The sequence below is a fragment of the Ornithodoros turicata genome, chromosome 10 (genome assembly GCF_037126465.1).
Source record: "Ornithodoros turicata isolate Travis chromosome 10, ASM3712646v1, whole genome shotgun sequence".
NCBI classification, from domain to species: domain Eukaryota; kingdom Metazoa; phylum Arthropoda; class Arachnida; order Ixodida; family Argasidae; genus Ornithodoros; species Ornithodoros turicata.
In genome coordinates, this window is record NC_088210.1 from 30,468,135 (window position 1) to 30,479,601 (window position 11,467).

Genomic DNA, 11,467 nt, shown 5'->3' on the forward strand with positions numbered 1-11,467 from the left:
AAAGGAAAAAGGAGCGATCTTTCGAAGGAAGCAACGGTGATTTCGTCGCGGAACACTGTCTGAGGCGGGCGGTTATGGTTTCCTGCTCCGGTCTCTGGCGCTAACGTACATTATTGATTGATCAATTATATTATTGATCACTGGATGTGATTGACTGTTACATACTTTCTTTTTTTTTGGGGGGGGGGAAAGATGTTTGTTTGTAGATGGAGTTTGCATGTTTGCTTGCCTCTTTGAAGTGGGATAGGGACGGGGTATATGTTCATTAAGAAAAAAAGATAGGAAAGGTTAGCCAGGCAGAGAGCCGGCTTGCTATGCAAAAAAAAAAGGAAAAAGGAACGGAAAAGATGAAAAGAAGGAGAGAAAGAAAGAAGAAAAGGGACACTAAAACGACGTCACATGGAGTCCTGCACTCTTAGAAATGAACTTCACCGCATAGCACGCTCGTAGCCATCCATCATCTCGAATGATATCGTTGTCTGCACCGATTTGTTGAAAACGGGAGCTGTACGCCTTTTTTGTGACAATTATGAACTGCATAAGTGTCACAAAAAAAGGCGTACGCCTCTCGTTTTCAACAAGTCAGGGAAGATAATGATATTATTCGAGATGATGGTTGGCTAGGAGGGTGTTATGCGGTGAAGTTCATTTTTAAGAGTGTGAGGCTCTGAGAAAACGGGGGAAAGCAGCAGTGACGGTCCACTGATTGGGGTGCAGGACGGGGCCAAGGAGAGCGGCCAAAGAAAAGTCGTTACAGCCAATCTGGAGCAGATGGCAACGGTGAAGGTTCCTATGGTGAAGGCGCTGCTACAGGAGTTGGTGTGAGATGTCAGCTTCTGCAGTTTGGGGAATGAATTTAACCGACCCATTTTGGAAAGAAACGAGGGTGTACGGGCAACATTGCGTCGTAGGCGGTGGAAGTGGGATAGGGTCCCGTGGCTACCACGGGGGAACAACAACAACAACAACAACAACTAAATCATGACTATGGCCTGGGGTGATTCACCGCTTGATAGCAGTACCCTACCCCATTACACGAGAAGCATGAGATGTGAAATATGAAAATGGAGTTATGTGCAAGTCCAACTCGAACTCCCGTCGTCTGGTTGCGGGGGAACATCCCATGTCATCATTCCTTTTCCATCGTTTATTGTTGTTGTTGCACACGCTAATAATTGCGGAAGCAGAAACATCCGCACAGCGCAACAGCAACAAGTTATACCGCAAGGTATTTAAAACTAGAACGGGTAAGTTGGCAATACTTAAACACGATTCGGTGGTATGCGAAAGGTCCTACTATTCCAATCTAGGCATGATGTGAGGGGGGATATGTTTATTAAGAAAAAAAAAAAGAAAAGGAAAGGTCAGCCAGACGGAGGTCGGCTTGCTATTCAAAAAAAAAAAAAAAAACGAGGGAGAGATGGAAGAAAGGAAAAGAAAAAGAAACCACTCCAGAGTGATCAATAGTTTAGCTTCGATTTGCTGCGAACGCTATGTCTGCTATGTCTTCTGCTATGTCTTTTCTCAATTTTTTTCTTTTTCACTCACTCACTCTGCTATGTCTGGCTATGATGTCCGTTCTGCCTTTCCTTTCTTTTTCTTTTTTTTTTCTTAACAAACAACCCCCCCCCCCCCCCCTGTTCTGCACAAGATTTATCGCGTGACACCTATAATCTGATCCTAACTATAATCTGTCCGAAACCATATCTTTATCGTTTTCTATAATTGCAATATCGTCCCGCATCCGCGCATCTCAGTTGACAACATCCACTTGCAACAAACACACAAAAACAACAACATTTCCTTCTGGCAAGCTCGACCCATTAATACGAACCCAGTCTATCAACTCGAGCACTTATGAGGTGCACTCTGAGAACACAACACCTGAGCATCTCATTTGAGCCTTTCGTAAAAGAGCAACATGCAACGTCCCTGTACTCCACACGACAGAGAGAGCACGCTATCTTTAGCTGCCACTTGAAAGAAGAACTTATCGGCGACAACCATTACTCAACTGCATGGGTGTCGCACACTCTATCTATCACGTTAAAGCACCTGTGCCATGTTTATGCATGGGAGGGCATATACGCGTTAGACGTGGCCATTATTGTTTCCCGCGTCGTTTCGCCGGCAGTTCCTTATCTGCGCATTCTGCCTGGCAGAGTGTTCTCAATAACGGACCGTCCTCGCTGAGGATCGAAGGAAAGAGGATGGGGGGGACGGGGGGATGAAGAAAGGTGAAAGGATGCTAAATTGGGCGAGGACGCCTTTCCGGAGATTGGCTCGTAATAGGTACGGCGAATAAAATAGACAGCGGATAAAATACGGCATATATGGCCGGAGAGTGAGAGCGGGGAAGGAAAGATGCACAGGGGAGGAGGAGGGGAGGACGAAATACGAGAGGGTTTGTTGAAAAAATTTACGTGGAAAAGGGGAAAAAATAAAACACTGTCAAGGAGCCCGCGAAGAGGGAATCACACACGTAACATGAAAAACGGTTAGGAGCAACTAATATTTATTCGAACAAGACAGTCTCTTGCACGAAAGGTCTTGTTCGAATAAATATTAGTTGCTCCTAACCGTTTTTCATGTTACGTGTGTGAAAAAATTTAGTTAGAGATTATCTGTGTATATATGTATCGGGGTCGTGAAGTACCATTGGTTTAGTGTTTGTCATTATTGTGGGTATTGATAACGTACAGATTCAGCGCACCCGAGCGCACTTGGTGGGACGTCTATATATTACCACTTCAAACATACTAGTACACTATTAAAAATGAACTTCACCACATAGCACGCTCCTAGCCAACCATCATCTTGAACGATATCGTTATCTGCCCTGATTTGTTGAAAATGGGGGCGTACGCCTTTTTTGTGACACTTATGCTGTTCATAATTTCACAAAAAAGGCGTACGCCCCCCGTTTTCAACAAATTAGGGCAGATAACGATATCATTCGAGATGATGGTTGGTTACGAGCGTGCTATGCGGTGAAGTTCATTTTTAAGAGTAGGATTTACTGCGCCATCTTGGTGTGTGGGGGGGGGGGGGGGGGCAGTGGCTTAGCAAACTTCAATATCGAAACACGTTTACAAACCATGTAAGTTACAACACTCTAAAAACCGAACTCTGCCGCATAGCACGCTGTGCGCCAACCATTGCCACGAATGATAGGGTTATCAGAATCGAATCGGAAGCGATAACCCTATCATTCGTGGTAATGGTTGGCGCACAGCGTGCTATGCGGTGTAGTTTAGTTTTTAGAGTGAAGGGTCAACCTGTTGAACGCTTCCGGAGTTGTTCAATATTGCCGTCACAGTATGCGTTAGGATGAGAATGGTATGGACTGTGCTATACTGGCTGGTTTTACTGGCTGGATTTTTACGCTGGATTTTACTCTTTTTCGAGGCCCGGAGAGAAAGTGTACGAAAAAATAAAGAAACAGCAGGTGGCACCGCATCACGATTGCGTGTGTACTTCATGTATTTAGATTTTTTTTTATGCGGAAAAAGAAAAAGAAGTCACACAAAGCGTACCCCGTATGAAACGCAGATTGATTGATTGATTCAAAAATAAATAAAAAATATGGAGTAGAGTGCCTTCACTCTTAGAAATGAACTTCACCACGTAGCACGCTCCTAGCCAACCATCATCCCGAATGACAACGTTCTCGCCCCTGATTTGTTGAAAACGGGAGGAGGAGCCTATTTTGTGGCCATTATGCACGGCACAAAATAGGCTCCTCCTCCGGTTTTCAACAAATCAGAGACGAGAACGTTGTCATTCGGGATCTTGGTTGGCTAGGAGCGTGCTATGTGGTGAAGTTCATTTTTAAGAGTGAATGCACTCTACTCCATATTTTTTATTTATTTTTGAATCAATCAATCAATCAGTCACACTTTACTTGAGACTCTCCGACTCTCTACAACTTTCCCATTGACACCTCCGCTTTCAAGCCAATACTTTAAAAGTTTGCCAATTCCACAAATAAACAAAGAGAAAGAAGTATTGCGAGTGCGCGAAACGACATCTAACAACATTGAGTTGGTCCCATTTGAGTAGAGTACGCTCCGTGGTACAGCTGGGAGAGTAACGAAGACGAAGCGCGCGGTTCAACAAAAGCGAAGTTTCTCTGCGAACATATATATACACTCGGAACATTCCGCTTGCTAACAAAGATATCGAACACAATTCTCGCCTCTTTGAAGAGACCGACAGGAAGAACAACGCTTCCAAGAGAACTTCCTTCGGAGGGGAAAAGAGAAAATATTAAGCGATCCTTCAAGGGAACGCGAGTCCTCTCTCACAATGTTCTCACAAAAGATCCCTCAAAACTGGGGCAGAGGGAGAAGAATGTGGAAGATTTTCGCTATGCTCGAAATGTCTTGCCACGAAGAAACGTCGGGCTCCTTATCACTGCACCGTCAGTCTTTTATGAAACGCGAGTCGTGTTTATAAAAGCAGAATGTAGCGTGGCTTGTCGCTGCGTGATAACCAAGGGGAACGACGGAAAATGATATGCACACGCTATAGTGTTGGAACTTGGAAGGAGCTGCTGAGAGATATATGCATGCTTCTCGTATAGCGTCGTTCTCAAACCGTCAAACAAATGTAGCTCCCAATTTTTTATATGCGAGTGTAAAATATGGTAATTTCGACTACAAAGAAGACGTGTATTATATAATTTATAATGTACATTCTTAAAAATGATGATGTTGCTGGTGGTGGTGGTGGTGGTAACGGTGAAAGGGCTTGCCGTTGTCGGCTTCACCGAGGAGGGCAACTTCACGACTAACGCTCTGGGGGAATGTGCGTCCTGGGCCGACTTCGAAGGGAACACTGTCGACATATGTCTGACAGCGTCTGAGGAAAACCCAGGAGAAACCCCAGACAGCACAGCCAGGACGGGGATCTGAACCCGGGTACCTCCCAGTCTTAGACATGAACTTCACCGCATAGCACGCTCCTAGCCAACCATCATCCTGAATGACGACGTTCACTTCCCTGACTTGATGAAAACGGGGGGCGTACGCCATTTTTGTGGCAATTATGAACTACATAATGTCACAAAAATGGCGTACGCCCCCCCCCCCCCGTTTTCATCAAGTCGAGGGAATGAACGTTGTCATTCAGGGTGATGGTTTGCTAGCAGGGTGCTACGATGTGAAGCTCTGTTTTTAGAGAGTAGGCCATTGCGATCAACAGCAATTTACTCTTTATAAACAGTCTAAGACAAAAATATCTTTGGTGCCAGATATTCGCAAGCGGGGTGGCGCTACGCGCATTTTCAGTGGTCGTTGGTTTCAATGATCATTGAAGACTACCCGTGTGATAGGGTTATTAATAGGCTATTATGATCGTTAGGATGATAGTGGGAAACGGATCCACTTAGTGGTACTTGTCCGGCTGATCTACATAGCCCCCCCGGTAACTCGGAGACTTTCATTCCTGCTCACTACAATTCCTCTTTTGAAATGAAGTTAATTAATTAATTAAGTCCCCTTTTGCACACTCATGCTCAACTCATTCGCCACATTGAGCACGTTCATATCATCTGTGAGTTTTGTCGAGGTATGACTGCGTCACGAACAGTTCTACACTCTTAAAAATGAACTTCACCTCATAGCACGTTCCTAGCCAACCATCATCTCGAGTGATATCGCTATCTGACATGATTTGTTGAAAACGAGAGGCATACGCCCTTTTTGTGACAATTATGAACAGCATAAGTGTCACAAAAAAGGCGTACGCCTCCCGTTTTCAACAAATCAGGGCAGATAACGATATCATTCGAGATGACGGTTGGCTAAGAGAGTGCTATGCGGTGAAGCTCATTTTTAAGAGCGTAGCTTACACGAGCAAACGAAAAGGCTCTGTCACATCGGATGTCATATCGCTAACTCCAACCTCACCGAGTCATCTTTCTTTTTTTCCCTCTCTTGCAGAAACAGAAACCACCTCTGCCAAGTCAACACGAGCCACCCACGTACACACACATCCAAAAAAAGAGGTAAGTCCATACTCTCAACCTACATTGTGGACAAGCATCAGCCGTATACGTACCACGAATCCACCCCTGGAACCTCTGCCCCCGATTTTCTTGGGATAAAAAGTGCTTGCATAAGACATGCGCTCCAATATTTATAGACCATCCTCCCAGGTCTTTTTCTTCGATTCTCGCGTCAGCGGAATCTTGCGTGGGTGATCGAACCACCGGCCGCTTGATCGGCTTGTTTGCGCCAAGAATTTATAGCAACAGCATCTTGTATGGGTACGAGGAGAAAGCGGACACGTATAAATATCGTATTACACACCGATCCTCCCCCCCCCCCCCCGCCTATTTTAGTGCGTTCTCGCTTTGGCCAGTATTTTGTTACCATTGTTCTGCAACGAGAATACACACTAAAAACGCTATACATGGTGTTCTCATTTATTTTTATTCGTTCATTCGTTCATTCGTTCATGAAAGCTACACAGATGCCGTTTTTGCAGAACATCCTGTCAGAAAGCGTATATGTAACTGCTGGGCGGTTAATTAAATAAAACCCATTAATTAACATTGTAATTGTATGTTTTTGGAGAAATGCGAGGTAGCAGGATTGGTGCAAGTCATTATTTGAATCCATCCTCTTTTTTTTTTTTTAATATCCTGGAAGGCGTACGTACCTTGAGATATACATCTCTGATAAGATAAGTGAGCCGACACCGGAACCCCGCGTTCTTCGTGAGCGCGAAAGCAGAGAACAGACTTTCGCGTCGGAGGGCCACGTGTTTTAACCCAAGCAGCACAACATCTTGGACCAATATTGGACCAATATTGGGCCAGTATTGCCGATATCGGTCCCATATTGGGCCTAGATGTTGTGTGCTGCTTGGGATGTAGCGATGGAGCTGATTGGAGAATGCGCTGATCTGATGGCCAGATAAACCGTTTTCCGGCGCCGAGGCTCTGAGGTGAACCGGGGTTCGAATCCGGACGCCGGCTTTAAGACAAATGTCGGCACAGTTCCCTGTGAAGTCGGCGCAGGACGCACGATTTCCCCCCCCCCCTCCTCCTGCGATAGTCTGTGACGTTGCCTGTTAAAACGGAACTTCACCACATAACACAGCGAAGGTGAACTATTGCACACACTCTTAAAATTGAACTTCAACGCATAGCACGCTCTTCACCAACTATTACCACGAATGATAGGGTTATCGCTTCCAATTCGAAAGAGCGAGTGGGGCGTACGCCTTTTTGTGTCAGTTTGGATATACGATAATTGACGTACGCGTTCCTGTCACTTCGAATCAGAAGCGATAGCCCTATCACTCCTAGCAATGTTCGGCGCAGAGCGTGCTGTGCGGTGAAGTTCTGTTTTTGAGAGTGTACCCCGGAGGGTTAACATAGGTCATGCACGCCACACGGTAATGCGGCGTAAAAACGCACGGCACAGCAGCACGGCATAACAGGAGCCTCGCGTCTTGCGGTTACGGTAACATCTTGGAAGCAGCGTTTCTCGAATTCGCGCAAACGATCCCACCAGATGGCACCCTATTGTGCGCTTTCAGAGAATACGGTATACCGCAGTTTCTCAGAAACCCCAATGGACTGTGTTTACATTCTTCTTGCGTTATATTTACTTCACTCGCAATTCGCAAGCGGCCCTCATAGATATACTATATATATAGAGAGAGAGAGAGGCCGGTAAAACAGAAACAGTTTCAGACGCTTGCTGGAAGACAAGGGTTTAGCTGTTCTCGTGGCCATACGAGAACCGCCTTCCTCTGTTTACCTTCCAAACGCTAGCTCAAAGTCCTTCCTTTGAAAGAAGGACAAGATTACCTGGACGTGTGCGAGGTTTAAAAAAAAAAGTAAAATCGAGGTTATTACGTGTTTTAACCGGTATTTTATTTTTAGGAAAAGACAATAAATTGAGAGCGTCGGATCGAATTGGGGCTGTGCCTCGTGAAGACCGCCGTATGGAACTAAATCCTCCGGCATTATAACAGGGGGGTCACCTTGAAATGTTCACGTCGAGAGAATAGGAACACACAGACAGCTTTTTCTGCTTTCTCTCGTTAACGAGGGTGTGTATGTCCTGCTGTGGCATGTTCTGTTGCACTTTTTAAAGGATGCAACCCTGAAAGGATGCGGGCAGATTCACACTATACTGTAGCTATCTTGTCATCTGTTTCCTTCAAACTTTTAATTTCGCTGTGAGTTTTTTCGTGCTGCCCTTTTAGAAAAAAAAAAAAAGGTCGAGCAGGTACACCTTTTAGGAGGTAATAGTTGTCGCCATATGTTGTGCCTAAAAGGTTGCAAAGTTCTACCTGCTACCTACACTCTTAGAAATGAACTTCACCACATAGCTCGCTCCTAGCCAACCATCACCCCGAATGACAACGTTCTCGCCCCTGATTTGTTGAAAACGGGAGGAGGAGCCTATTTTGTGCTCATTATGCACGCCACAAAATAGGCTCCTCCTCCCGTTTTCAACAAATCTGGGGCGAGGACGTTGTCATTCGGGGTGATGGTTGGCTAGGAGCGTGCCATGTGGTGAAGTTCATTTTTAAAAGTGCACGAATGATAGGGATACTTCGGTATGCGAGGGGGCGTGCGCCTTTCTGTAGCAATTTGGATATATGATAATTGATTTTACCACCCTTTTACACCCTTTATCAGACGCAATGTTGACCTATAGGTGGTAACTATAGAAGTTACCACCTTTTAGCACCCTTTTTTCTTAGAGTGTGGTGGTAGCACCGTTGAGAGGCAGCCGAGGAATGTTTAGGGAACATTGTTGAAGTAACGTAAAAATATACCGCACAAATAAAGTGTATAACCTGTTTTACAACATTCACAGCCATGACGGCGCATGCACACACAAGCCCGTGTTCTTGAATGCTCCCAAGACGACTCCGTTTACAGTGGACGAAAATTATGATGAGGTGTAATGCTGACGATAACGAACGTGGCTTCAGTTCTACCTTCAGGCAATACTCGACATGAAATCTGCCAGATACCTCCAGTATTGTGTCAAGCCAAGGCCCTAGGGGTTTCTCAATAGTGAATGTTCTGCACCTCATCTGTAATGTCAATAATGACTAGCACTTCCCGTAAAAGCTCTCAGACGTTTGAAGCATGTGATCCAACTCGCTTCGAATGTCAAAGGTCATATAGGTTGTTCCTGCGTCTTTCTTCGCATCAAGTAATGGATTTCGCGATGTGTATTTCCTCCTACTGAGAACTGTGCGCAAAGGGAGTAATTGCTGATACGACATGCGTGGGACGTACGAGGGACGTTAATGGGACGTTCGCGTCTGTTTCCGTCGATTTGGAAACTACAGTGTCATTTCATTCCTCGTGGATCACTGACCACGCTATCGAAAATCCCACGTGAAACGGCGTAGTTTGATGGTTATTCGGTGGAATACATGACAAGAGCAGACGACGGATGTTGAGAGTATGCCGGAATTCTCTCTCTGGGAAAAACGAGAAAACGTCGCTCCCTAAGAAACCAATGAGGGCGCCACCTTTGGAAAAAGAATGCCGCGGTCGTGCGGGCCCCTCTTATTACGGAGCATCTGGACGACGCGTTTGTTCCTCTGGGCCTCCTCTTCCGCTTAGTAAGTGACGTCACGCTGCCGGAGTTTCTGCTGCTGCGGAAGCAGCGCTGATCCTTCCTAGCCTAGGATCTGCCTAGCCCTCGCCTAGGTCTAGCCTAGGTCCTAGCCTAGATCTGCCTAGCCCACGCTATAGGCAAGAATCGCGGCGTGGTCTGTCTTTAGCCACGGCGCGGTGAGTGGAGAGAGTGAGTAAAATGGGGAGTAATTGTAGCTTCTAGTCCGCCAGATTGCAATTACTCCACATTTTAGTCCCCTAACCCCGACATTTACTCCACAGGACTGCAAATTGTCACTGAACTTCGCAAATGGTCTTCCGAATGCAACAGTCTTCGTAAATATGTGCTCTTGGTCAATTTGATGGCATAAAGCTGTATAACTCAGCCAACTTAGCAATTTTCCACCCACACGGAGTAAGAAACAGTTAGCGCTTCTTTCCTCGTAAATTGTGCCCTATGTATGTCGCAAGATTTTATATCACTCGACATATCACAGTTGACGGTTTAATTCAAAGTATTTTCATGCATGCACACGAATTATATGTGTCTATGGGACTCCTAGAACAGAGCGTGAAATGTGACATTAATTTACTCCCGTGCATTTACTCCCGAAAGGGACTAGCCCCCAAAATGAGTAAAATTACTCCTTTTTTTTTTTCTTAGAGTGTACAGTGCACGAGCGTAGTTGTCTCGCGACGTAAGGGTCACGCGTTATTACCTATTGCCAGGAAAAACGACATCCCACACATCGCCTCGGAAAAGCAACCGCGCATTGTGCAACAACTACTTTCGTTTTCTCACGCAGCTATTCCGTTCGCAGCGCCACCACTCTAGCGTTGCAGCAACTACTACACACCGTGAGTCCATATTCGTAGAAGGCCAGCTCATCTATTCCCATTCACCGAGCCTTCACCATGACTGCTTTGAAATATCGGTCCCAAACGAGCGAACTTCTAAAGCGTATATACTATACTCTCTGTAGCGCGACAGCCGTTCGTCTTAACTGAACTTTCCCAGTCGATTCTAATTTCGCAGAAATGCTTAAGATTTACGAAGCTTCGGTGTTCCTCCCCCCACCCCCGGAAAAAAAAAGGTCTCGCGCTGTTCCGAGGCGCCATCAGGCCTCCAAACTCGCGTACGCTCTCCGAAATTCATTTAAGCGGGTTTAACTCATATTCGAGCACACGCAATCGTGGTGACGTATGCAGACGGATGACGTCACAGCAGACGTCAGAGGAGGTTATATGCGCGGGGAGACAAGGAGCACGTACGGGGGGGCTCTGAAAGTGCAACTTCTCCGCGAAATAGGCTTTCAGGGAAACGAGCTCGCATTTTGAGAGCCGTTTCGCAATCGTTTTTGAGACTGGTCGTTCGTTCCATGCGTGACAGTCAGATTCGGGAAGCCTTTTTGTACTAACGGCGGCGTAGTCGCTGCAGATGTGGAATGCAGAGGAGATGATGCAGTGCACGAACTGCGGGAGTACGCCTCCTGTCAGCTGCGAGGGAATTTAATCCGGAGTGCGGCACTGCCGACACGACACGTCTTCTCGTCCCGATGGAATTTAACGCAGCTATATTTCACGTTGGTGCGTACGAAACTGCGTGCTTAGCGTACTACGAGTAGAAGTGAGACGGGATAATGTTAGCAGGATGTGCATTCGCACAGTGTACCGCGCTTCTATAGGATCCGCAAGCGCACTCGCTATACCGCATCGCGCGGATATTGAGTGTATTCGCACATTCGCGATCATTGCGCTTGTAGGCATAAACAACGTGCACGATTAAATGTTGCATTACAGCATGTTTAGGAACATTATGTCATCCACAACTTTACAATAATATAGCAGTTAACTGCACAGCAA

At 46.0% G+C, this 11,467-nt stretch overlaps 1 long non-coding RNA gene across 1 annotated transcript in view; it reads left to right on the forward strand.

Moving 5' to 3' along the window:
- The window catches only part of LOC135369844 (uncharacterized), a 72,557-nt gene extending 66,582 nt beyond the window's left edge, over positions 1–5,975 (forward strand). Inside the window, exon 3 of the long non-coding RNA XR_010415132.1 lies at positions 5,946–5,975. This is a non-coding gene — a long non-coding RNA (uncharacterized LOC135369844). The remainder of the gene's footprint in view (positions 1–5,945) is intronic.
- Positions 5,976–11,467: the final 5,492 nt, after the last annotated feature.